At 34.9% G+C, this 12856-nt stretch overlaps 1 protein-coding gene across 2 annotated transcripts in view; it reads left to right on the top strand.

The window, feature by feature from the left end:
- LOC123715986 (protein pellino) overlaps window positions 1-12856 on the top strand; it is a 64334-nt gene that overhangs the window by 40884 nt on the left and 10594 nt on the right. The gene's annotated exons all lie outside the window — the stretch shown is intronic.

Here is a 12856-nt window from a genome sequence, read left to right as displayed (position 1 = left end):
ACATTTGACTAATGCGATAAAACAACGTAGAAACTTCAAGTGAACATAACAATTGATTTTTTTTTTGTAATAATAGATAATTTTATTACCTACATCATTAACTAAAAAAAATGCATTGTACAACAACGACAAATAACCTTCAAAGACATTGTGAAAATGCAAGAAATAAAAAAATTACGTAAACACGTATTTAATCATAAATTACGTTTTATCTCAAAAATGGGACTTCAAAACGGAATCTTAGCTTAGGTGCTAACAAATACATTTGTTTATTATTCAGTTGAAGCAATGTAAAAATGTATATATCTATATTTATTACGCCCTAGTACCCAGAAGGCTAGCGTTAATCACGTCCCAGTGTTTTATAATATTAATTTGTTTCCTGTCGCCCCGTGTTAGCAGACATAGTACTCGTAGATAAGATAATATTGTTTAGTTTTATGTTCCTATGTGAAAGTAGATGATAAAGATATTATACATGCCTAGTACTTTCACTAAAATATCTGTATACACATACCTTTAGATGAAGAACTTCCTAGCGTAATAAACACTTTTAGGTTTATTAGCTTTAAAAAAGGCTCATTAGCAAAAATGCAAATTGAATCTCAAATCTGGATATAAGTTAAAATTCTTGTTCTAAAGAATATTCTTTTAATTTAACACTGGATTTGACCCAATTTGGATCCAGTTCATGTGACTCGTTTCACGTCGGTTACGCCAGCCCTTTCAAGTTCCCAGCTTTTCATTGTATTTTATACATTCGCGGTATATTGACGTTGTCAGCATTGAGGGTAGGAAACTATGGCTTGCTACCCTCCTATTTATGTCACTTGTGAGATAGGCATTCTAAAGGATGGCTTACTAAAGTGACTGTGGATTTGGAAATGGTTATTGAATAGTCAATATATCGTGCGATCCTGTCTCGGGACAATACTGACAGGTTCATTACTTCGAAGTCGGATACGTTGCTCTGAAAGGGAAATAATATTATTAAGGAATCGCTTACAGTAGTAAAACATGTTTGTTGACCTGTATTATACTCAAATACTATAAAAATAAATAAGTAGGTACAATATCTTGATTGAAAGTTTGATTATTAGCACAGCTTGGTGTCGGGTTCGATTTCCGGTGCGGCAGTTGGTAAATAACTTTGTGATTGGTTCACTGGCCTTTGTGAACTGAACGACTTGGTAATCCTGTTACCTGGCATTTCTATGGCACTTGTGATGCTGTAAGAAGGACGCTTTGAGGTAGTAGACCAAAGGTGGTAATTGCAGCAATACTCGGGTCGTACGCTAGGGTTTGTTGTCTACCTTTTAGTGCCTAATTGACTTGTGCGGTCAAAACCAATCTTTTTTTAAGCAAAGTGTCTCTCATATTAGACCATAATACGCAATGATTCCACCACCACATTTGTAATTGTTGAATGGACTTAAAAAAATAATACTTTTTCGTATTAAGTCACCGATTCATAGCTAGATTAGCGTTCGTCTACAATTGGATTTGAAGCAATTTAATCACCTCTATGTACGACGTAATAACGAATGCAAACAGTTTAATTAACGCCTAGTTTAACCTTTCCAAACAGAGATTTTCCAATGTACATTGACCTCCGATGTATTATCACTAGAATAGTACTGCACCCGTACCGAGTATCTATGCTAACTGGACACAATGTACAATGGAAATATAAAGTTAGAAATTTTCGAGATACTAATAATTTTGCGAAATGACGCGTTTTGTGTCGGATTGAAAGTATACGTTTACGGAATATGTGTATGTGCTCCTGTTTGTTGCTTTTGTGGCGCCATACCTTTGCTCGTGAATGCTGAAAAGCTATTGATAACTTACGGATATTTGGAGGCGTAGGTATATAAGAAACATTCAAACTATATTAACTCTGTGCTCCAGATTTCTGTATCTGTTTCATGATTATTTGTCAATTTAATAGGGAAGTGGGTGATGAGCCTTCTGTGCCTGACACATGCCGAGACTTGATGAGACTTATTCCGGTTTCCTTACGATGTTTTCCTTCACCGTTCGAGCGAATGTTAAATGCACACATGGAACGTCCATTGGTGCACAGACGGCGATCGAACCTACGACCTCATGAATGAGAGTCGCACGAAGCCACTAGGCACGAATGCGTAAAATGCTTTAGAAATATTGTTTAAATATCTTTAACTCTGCGAACAAGTAAGAATAATTTTCATCACGTGGAATCGATTTATTGTAACGGGTCTTCCGCAAAAAGTAGGCGAACCGCTAACTCGGTTTGGTTAGTGAAAAATTCTATGTGATTTACTGGTATAATGTTTCTATTGTTTGGACTAGATAAACATGGCTTTGTTCACAGCCAAAATGGACAAAAGCGTATATTAATGCCGTCATTCTTACAGTATATAAGAGAAATGATTTGTCGTGTCTATTTATTTTCAAAAAGGGTAATAAGAACAAATTAATAAATTTCAAATTAATTCAAAAGTTTAGCTGCATTTTTATAATGGGATTATGAAAATTATATTTACAACTTCTCCGCATACTACATGCGACAATTACAGCCACAATACTGTTAGAGCTCTATCAATGAACAATTACAACAATAATTTAGAAATGTGTTTATTTATTCTATCATTGCATTACAACGTGTAACATTTGTGACCCCTTTTATATAAACAAGTATTCCCAGCTCTTATAAGAAACTTAATAGTCAATTCCATAACCAAGTTAATATTTATTTGTTTTTTGACAGTGAAATCTTACCAATGCCTCGTTTGTATTTAAAAAATCCATCGGGAAGGTATATAATTCCGTAATGGATTCCTTTTGAAACGGATTCTTTTATCTTCACGCACGGCACGACGGCTTGTTCTGGTTATCAAGCCGTTAAACATTCGTTTTGCTCATGCAAAATAAATGGTTAAAATCGTACAGAATCGAGCTGTCAATCAAGTCCGTGTCAAGTGAGCTATATATTTATTAAACCCTAGGAAAAAGAGAAAGAAGAGAAACAAGAACGTGGCTCTAAACAATCCTAGCAACGCTCATATGGTATTCTAGCTCAAGCCATTGCGTTGAGGTGGACTGATGGTGGTGGTCTAGCGTATTAACGGTGACCGTGGAATCTATCTAGAACTATTGTCATGAACCGTCCATAGGACCAGAGGCCGAAAGTGTATTGTAAAATCGTTCTTTTGCCTTTAAGGTATATAAATAACATTAACAAATAATAATAGTTATATTCTACCCCTAATGGGGTGATGGGCCAAGGCGAGGTCCGAGTCTCGCTGGTGACGCTTGTGGGAAAAACCCTTATCCAGCTGATCAACGCTCGCCAATACAGCACGAGAAACTGTTATGGCCCTTAAGGCCAACAGCGAAATCTCATTTAAACAATATTCTACCAGTCTTGCTTTGACATTTATGCTTGAAAGATTAATACTCACCTATTATCTATGCCTCATGAGATGGAACCCGTTGCGTTAAACTCAGATTTCAGAAGACTTAACAATATTTTTCTCTTAAGAGACGTATAAAGAGTGTGATTGGAAAGAAATGATTGTCAGTGCGTGTTGTAGTTTGACACAAAGGTTTGTTAACTTAAATTTGACAAGTGGTTTCCGCTGGAAATTATAATTTTAAATTTAGAACGAACAAAACAGCCTCATGTTTTTGAATTACCTTAATATTTACCTGGAAATTGGGTGCTTTTGTCTGTACGGGTTTGATTGACGACAATTGACTTATTGAAATTTATTTATCTGTACTTATATGAAGTAAATACGTATGGGCCGATGATATATAAAAGAAATATATTGTTTTGTACGGTAAATGTTTCATTAATTAAAAAATATGTTTAGTATATAATTATATAGATTTTTATCTTTTTATGTAAGGATTTACATATCCTTTTATGTAGGAGACAAACGGGCAGGAGGCCCACCGCCACTCATGGACACTCACATTGCCAGAAGGCTTGCAAGTATGTTGCCGGCCTTTCTATTTTTAAAACCAAAGTAGAAGTCGCTATTCTAATGAATAATGGATCTTTTTTATTACTTTAAACAATTCAGACAAGTTGAAAAGTAGAACAGGAAGTTATTAAATTTCATGTTATGACGAAATAAAAATACCGTACAACGTACTTTTTAATAATATCTACAAAGTGAATACTGTCCTAGTACTTGTACGGTTCATGGTTCATCGGGGTGCTTTCAATAATAGAGGATTTTTGTTTTACTCTATATTAACCACTCGCTTATAACAATAGACTCGTACAGTAATTATAGTATTATTCATGAAATAGATGGGTGATTCTACAATAATATAGTACACACTTGTAAGTCGTAGCAACAGGTTTACTAATTAAATAATAATTGGTAAAACTGCCGATTACAATAACTATGACATCTTACAATACTACTTGGATGTAGGTCTTTGGAACTAGGCTTCGATGGCAATTGGCTTTACATGGTAAGAATACACTATATTGATATTGTGTTAAAATAAATTAAAAAAAACGCAAAATAATGATGCTGAGAGATCTCTAACGAGCAACTTTGGGAGCGCTGCTGAGAATCCCGGAAGATGAAGCGACGTAAGTGGAATAGGCCACACACTTATTAGAATCATATCCCCAAGAAGACGCTTGATTGGCAGCCGCATGGAAAGCGGAAGCGTGGCAATCGGCGAAGGTGACATACGAGGCTCAAGACCGTACGCGATGATGCCATCTAGGGGTTATAGGACAAAGTCAAAATACTGATTAAAAATCGTTCTGGTCTCGTGTCAGATCTCGGTTTATCCAGACATTTAATAGGCATATTCGTCGTCACGCAATATTCACACGCGAATCTTGACGCTGATAATATATTACGATTTTTCTTTTGACCTTGAGATGTTCTTGTCTGGGTTAGGTTAAATAATTTTTGTCTAAACTTAATAATATTAACTAATAATATATAAGACATATAATACAACAATCGTGGGCTGAATTAGGTTCTTATTTGAGAAACAATCCTTCATCCATGGGACACAGAACAGTCAGAAGTTTTAGAGTTTAACACTTTTTAGGGAATTTGGAAGGAAGGCTTGCAAGTATTACGTCTTGTAAATATGATGCGTTACAGGGGCGGGACGGAAATTTTAATATACACGTTCGTGATATTGTTTTTTTTTCAATAACAACATTTAGGTCCTTACATATAAATTTGCCGTTTTGTAGTACTAGCCACTTTGACCGCAAATATCTCCTCTTTGGTTAAAAGAGTTCTAAATTCAATTTTTACGACTATTTACTTGTGCATTCATTTGTCTACTGATTTCCTGATGGTTGTTTTAGTAAAGGGATCAATGAACTACCTGAAATATGGCAAAAGTGCATACACAGCAATGGTATATACTTGGAATAATTAAATATATTCTATTTAAAAAAAAACTACTTTTTGTTCCTTCTATACAAAACGCCAATTTCATATGACTTATTAATGTCATAACATAATCAGTAAAAAAAAATATTTAGCAAATTTTCTCTACTTTACGCCATATGATTGTGACTTTTAGGTGTAAATTGTCACTTGGTGGTCATGTTTTAGTACCGCGCTCATAAAGACTGCGACATCAGCGCTACGGATATTGAGAGCACTACTTCGAACTTGAACCGTTCACCGTGGCCTCAACATGCAACTGTCATCCCTGGGGTCGTAGGTTCGATCCCCCACTGTAAACCAAAGGACTTTCTGTTTATGTGCGCATTTAACACTTGCTTGCTAGTAGGAAATCGTCGTGACTTAGACTCGAAAAGTCGACGGTGTGTCAGGTGTCAGGCAAGGTTGTAGCGTAATTGGTATACATCGAACTTGCATACGTAAATGTGTATTTGTCGCTATCGGAAGTTACACTGTAAGGGCGCAGGCAGGGAGCCACAATATAACAAATGTTCTTAAAAATATTCAATGCGTCGAACGTCACCTCGACCGATATTATAAGGGCTTCTTCGATACGATATAAAATGTAAACCGTTTAATGGAGTTAGCTGCGATTAGTGTTTTTGTTATAACTGTTTCACGCATATGTTTATTGACGAAGATCTTTCTTCTTAATTTTTGCATTTTAAATGAATTACAAACATATTCAGTACTCTTTGCAAATAATTATTTTACATAATTTTATTTTTTTCCGACGTTTCGCGTGCTTTACAGCGTGCGTGGTCACGGTGACTGAAGACAAAAGTGTTGAGTGTCAAAAAGTATCACAGCTGTAGAGAAAGTTATATTATCTGTATTTATTTTCCCGGAGTTGATATCGACTAAAAGATGACGGGTTTTTGCAGAAATTACTCACGGTGTCCTCTATTTACGAGATATTATTCTAAAATTTAAAATTATGTAAAATAATTATAAGTTTATAATAATACATAGCTTCGATCCGGTAAAAAAAGTGTTTTCTTTAAATGTGTAAAACTATGTTAGCAAAAGACAATACTAAAATCACTATGTCATCAAATTTATTTATTATTTATAAAATCTAAAATAACGTGTATGCATAAAATTATACAAGAATATATGACATCACATCAATTATTAGTCCATAAGCAAGCTAGCGAGGTAAAAAATTTAACAAGCAACCACAAAAAAACAAAAACGTATTAATAATCTAATCGCCTTCACGTTGAATGCATACTACAGTTTTAACTTTTTTACAGCCTTCATAATATACACATTTTAATGGCAATAAACTAATAAAGAAATGAACTAAAACTGCTAGAGAGTGTAAACATTAGAACATTTTGAGGACACCTTCGTCGAACTTTTATCGAAGGATGTTAGGGGACTAAATTATCAGGCATATTTCATTTATACGGCATTTAAAAGGCTGTTTTTTTATTTTATGTCAATATATTATTGAAGCCTTGTTGTATGTACAAAATGGTGACTCTTACCAGTATAATACTCGATACAGAATTAATCTAAGCGCACGACCAACCAGGCTCCAGAAGATAAACAACTCCTGATATGGAAATGTATTCATTTTTACAACAAACTCCTAAGCGAAGTTAGAGAATTATCACTAAATAATATCTCGAAAATAGAGGACACCGTGAGTTATTTCTGCAAAAAGCCGTCATCTTTTACTCGATATCAACTCCGGGGAAATAAATACAGATAATATAACTTTCTCTACAGCTGTGATACTTTTTGACACTCAACACTTTTGTCTTCAGTCACCGTGACCACGCACGCTGTAAAGCACGCGAAACGTCGGAAAAAAATAAAATTATGTAAAATAATTATTTGCAAAGAGTACTGAATATGTTTGTAATTCATTTAAAATGCAAAACTCTCGTTAAACGTAAATTTATCGAAAAAGCTTTTTATAAATTTGACGAATACATAAATGATCCTAATCCTTGGAATTGATTTGCTCCAGTTCAAACGATTTGTATGCAAATAACGCAACAATTGGCGATTAAAAAGAGTGGCGGAGAGTTTCTTGCCAGTTCTTCTTGCCCGCTCTACGCCCTTGACTTGCGAACTGGTAGTAAATGTAAATTTAGAAACAATTTAAGATCTTTTCTGTTGACGTTCATAAGTGCACTTGGTTACATAATGAACAAAGTTATTTAAAAAAAGGCTTTGATGTAAGGTTCCAAGTCTCGGAGCCGTAAATCATCTCTGGACTTTAAGCTGTTTTTACTTATAACGATTTTAGTTTAACATAGGTACTAAAAGTTAACATTCAAAGTCGTGGCAACGACTAGTATGGCTTAATTATAATTACCAACGAATTACGTCGAATTAACTGTCAGATCCTGTATGTCATACTCCGACAGTAAATTTTAACTGGCCACTTGGAACGCGGTGCTGCGCGTCGCTGACCGCAAGTCTACGGATAGTTTCATTGGTGCTATGTTACCGTGTCTCTTGTAAATACAGTTTTAATTATTCTTTTCTATGAAAATGATTAAAGGCTCTTAATACAAAAAGATGACAAAACAGCAACGCTAATTGAATATGAATTCTTTTTAGATTAAACAAAAAAATTGTGCCTGCTCATACTTCTCTTAAACTGCATTGCGCAACTACTTAGATCTTGCTCACAGTACCTGAAGCCACGGGGTCCCGCAAATGACCCTAGATGTATGTATATGTCGCAGTAAAGTAGTTACATCAGAGAGTTTATTGAATCTCTAGACAGTTCATTAAATATATATTCAATCAAGTCGCTAATGTTCCGTCAGACAAGTGATTGAAAGAAACGTTTAACAAGTTTCCTAAACGTTCCTAGGCAATAAGACTAACCAAACCGAATTTCCAAGTTCTCAGTTCTTCACGATCACACCGAAGTAACAATAACAAATGAAATAACCATGGCGGAGTCTTGTTTTACATTGTTAATCAACACGCTGGCTTTCGCTCAGACAGATAGTTAAACGTTTTTGACGCTACTTTATTTAAATTAAAATGCTAGCGACTTGATTGAATATCAACATTTAATTAACTGTCTAGAGATTCAATTAACTCTCTATTTTCACTACTATACTGCGACATATACATGACTAACCGTTTGGTAGCGAACGTAATATAAAAGGCGCGATAACCTTATCTGTCTTCTATTTTAGGATCACAGGTATAATCTGTGTATTGGCTTTTGTTCTTGAAGGTTGAATATGAGCGTGTGTGACATTGATAATGATCAGTATTATTAAAGAATGTATATCTTAGATTTTGGCGCGTTAGGGAAAATTATGAGAGTAATCTTTTACGATCCGCGCGCACACCGTCACAAAAAGCCGACACCCTGAAGTTAGCATAGTCGACATTTTAAAATAAAAATCGTCAATTTCTTTAATTATGTAGAATTATTTTTTTGGGATATTTGAATAAATTTTAATTATCTAGATGTGTTAAAATACTTTTGTTTCTATTGTTAGTGTAGTTTTTTTCTACAAACGTAGGATTAGGTGAAAAATAAAAAAAGAATAATTTTTTCTTGTTACGCCAAAGCATAACTTAACTTCTAACGCGTGTACATAAGTAGACACGTTTTGTATTACTTCACACGTTCGTGTGCGAATGGGGATTCAACCTACGACCTTACGGTTGAGAGTCGTTTCCTAAAGCCACTAGGCCAACACTGCTCTAATTAATAGGTATAACAAAGATTAATAATACAAAAAAGACCATAGAAAATAACTTAAAAACGTAACGATACGTTTCCTGTAATCGGATGGGAGACCCAAAAGTCCAAAGATTGTTCTGGCTCTGCATCCGATCTTCCGCTCTAGCCTTGGAAATGTGTTCGCTTTTCGAAATTAAACTATTTTTATAGTAAGTAAGCTTTTGTTATTGAAGTAGTCAAAGCAGGCAAGCTTAATTGTAAGGTCTGCATTTGTTAATGGTTAATTCTTTATTCATATAAATATTAATCGTGTTTATGTTTTATTGTGCGTAATAAAACCCCGGAATAGATAGAGATAACTATCCGTTACGCTTAGTGGTGACCATGTCTTGTACTCTTGAAGGTAACTTTGCTAATCTCCTGGTACATAAGGGGGCGTTCAAGTATTGTTATGCAATTTTTGGCGATTCTTGAAAGAATCGTACAACTAGAATGACATGTTTTTCCTTTAGGATGTTACACACATAAAGTTTGATTTGTCTTTTGTTTTGTTGCTTTTTATATAGATATATTAATTAGAATGATACCAACCACTTCGCGAAAACGAAATAATAATGTAAGAAACAATAGTACTCCTAGAATGGATGTTACACATGTAAAGTTTAATTTGTCTTTTGTTTTGTTGCTTTTTATATAGATATATTAATTAGAATGATACCAACCACTTCGCGAAAACGAAATAATAGTACTCCTAGAATGGATGTTACACACGTAAAGTTTAATTTGTCTTTTGTTTTGTTGCTTTTTATATAGATATATTAATTAGAATGATACCAACCACTTCGCGAAAACGAAATAATAGTACTCCTAGAATGGATGTTACACACGTAAAGTTTAATTTGTCTTTTGTTTTGTGGCTTTATATTGACTTTTGTGTCCAGACACAACCTCGTCTTGACTAATGTCTGAAATGTCTGTAAAATAAAAAAAATATTGGTTACGTCTTTGGTGTGAGCATTACGCAATATTGCAAATACCAATATCAAGGCAATGGATTGCGTCATATTTCAGCAGAATCTAATTAATCAGGATGCTACAGTACATTCAGTCTCTCGCTGGAAAGCTCTCAAAACATTGAGTTATGTAAATAATAAAATAAATTCGCGACTGACAATCCCGAAGTAAATATTCAACTCCCTTTCTGGTTTTCTTCTTGACTCTTCGCTCATAGCAGACATTATTTTTGTCTGAAGCGTCCGAGAAGAATAATTCAAATGGAATATAAACATATTTCTTCAAACGAACGAAAGCTTCCTCGAGAAGTTTGTTTGCATAAGCTTTCGACTTTTGCAAAACAGTTGGTAATGTCGATGCCGAAAGAAATGCGAATTCGTGTAATTATTTCATATTTAATGTAAATTGCAAGCACTTTTCTTTGAGAATTGCAAAGAATAAATTATGAAGTCCTTATGAAATTATTTTCGTGTCTATTTGATGGTAATTAATTCTCCTTTAATGGTCATAGTGTAGTGAGTTATTTTTATCTTGTCATTATTACTGATGTACCTTCGTACGATATTGGATTGGGGTCAATTGGGCAGGAAACTCACCTTATTAAATGACATGGCCACACCCAAAATGACAGTTCGCTTATTTGCAAGGGAGATTTTTGTGCAAAGTTTGTAAGATCTCACTCCAGACATTTTAATACTTATAAATAAATAAATCAATGGCACTACAATCTTCTTAGGTCTGGGCCTCAGATTTCTGTATCTGTTTCATTATCATTTGTTAATCGAATATGCAAGTAGGTGAGCCTTATGTGCCTGACGCCGTCGACTCTTTGGGTCTAAGGCAAGCCGGTTTCCTCACGTTGTCTCCCTTCATCGTTCGAGCTAATGTTAAATGTGCACATAGAAAGAAAATTGGTGCACAGCCGGGGATCGAACCTACGGCCTCAGGGACGAGAGTCGCACGCTGAAGTCACGAGGCCAACACTGCTTTTAATACTTATTTTAACTTAATTTAAAGCCTTTTAAAGACCTACAATAGAACACTTTTAGATACTTGAAACAAGTATCTCATAGGCTTCGGAACTTTGTATGTAATTGAGACGGACTTTCGGACGGACGGAACTTCAATATCACTTACAGTGTAGGTGTACAAGGCTCGTTTCCCCGGGAAACTATTAGAGCGGTGCATTCGCTCAGCGGAAACTTGTGACGCAATGTAACCTTCACACTCGTCGGCCATCTGAGCCAATTACTTACTTTATCAAATTATTTGTGGACAACCTTGAATATTGCATCTTGAATATTTGTTAGAAATGTTCATCGAAGCATAACGAAATGTGTTTTTTAAATATTTGAATCTAATTCAGCTAGACACCTCGACTGACAAATGTCATTTGCAAGTCGAGGAATGTCAATGTCAACCCTTATATAATGTATGGATGTAATATCTAGTTGTGCCTCTCACTATCCATTCATTACTTGTTATTACTATTTTAATCATCTTAATAATCTTAATAATAATAAAATCTTTATTCATGACAAATAGGTTGTGAGAAAGTTCCACTATTCCCTGTGTGGGGACTAGCGATTGACGTGTAACTAGATAACAATTAGTCAGTGGTACATGGTACATGTTTAAAACAGTGGTGTAACAACTAATCAAACACAAGTCTTATAAGAAATTAAGTGCGTGTGAATGTGTGAGTTTGTGAATGGATGTGTGTGTGAATGGATGTGTATTTGAGAGTGTAGCTAATAGTTGTTACAAGCGTGCGCTGTGCCTGTTAGTTTGGCACCTCAGAGACATCCCAAGATACGTAGTAAGGCCTCCGTAGTCAATCCAATTCATCTAGTTATTTCTATGTGATTTGTATCTGGATTGTTTGACTATCTCGGAATCCATAGATTGGGAAACTTATTATATAGGAAGGTTACATAAATGCCTTTTAGGTAAGATTTAGACTTGATACTTAAAACTTGTGTGAGTCCCGTATGTCATTAACGTTTTGGGCTTAACATATTTTTATTTTGGATATAAATATTTTCTATCTTTAGGGTTATGGTTGAAAGAGTTTTTGAAATCGATCCAGTAGTTCTCGAGTTTCTTCGTTTAATAATACATATATGTAATACACGTATGTAATATTTTAAATGTTATGGTTACATTTTGGGATATCTTGTGTAACTTTATTAAAAATTCACGAGTTCCTATATTGTTGGTTATGTAGTAGCATATAAGGGATATTGTAAACACATTTATCACAATCGTTCTGGGAATATGGAAGTCACGTGTCGGGAAATTGAGAAATCATTACCGGGGGAGCGACTCCTAAATTATGAATAATATTTGACTGTCATTATCTAAAGATCTTCGCGCATGTGCAATCTGACATTCCGAGAGTTCATGGGCGGTATATATTAATATTATGATACTATACAAAAGATACACTTACTTACTGTTATCCTAAACTTGCTGTAGTTTTTTTTAAGATTAAAGGCTTCCGGATCCATCTGCCTCAATCTTGGGTATTTCTGCTAATTTTTCCTATCAACTTCTCCTCTTTGCTCTCTTAAACTCTTGCTTTTCGCCTTGCAAGACGGCGACCTCTCTTCCGGTTCCCGGGTGGGCCTTTCCATCTTGTTACCCCAATTGTTCATCTGTCATTATTAAAGCGTCTAGCCCGCCTATTTCCTCTGAAGTTTCTGTGTCAGTGCATCAATAA

This window comes from Pieris brassicae, chromosome 11 (genome assembly GCF_905147105.1).
Source record: "Pieris brassicae chromosome 11, ilPieBrab1.1, whole genome shotgun sequence".
Taxonomy (NCBI): Eukaryota; Metazoa; Arthropoda; class Insecta; order Lepidoptera; family Pieridae; genus Pieris; species Pieris brassicae.
The sequence above is the reverse complement of the archived record's forward strand: the minus strand, read 5'-3'. Positions and strand labels throughout refer to the sequence as shown.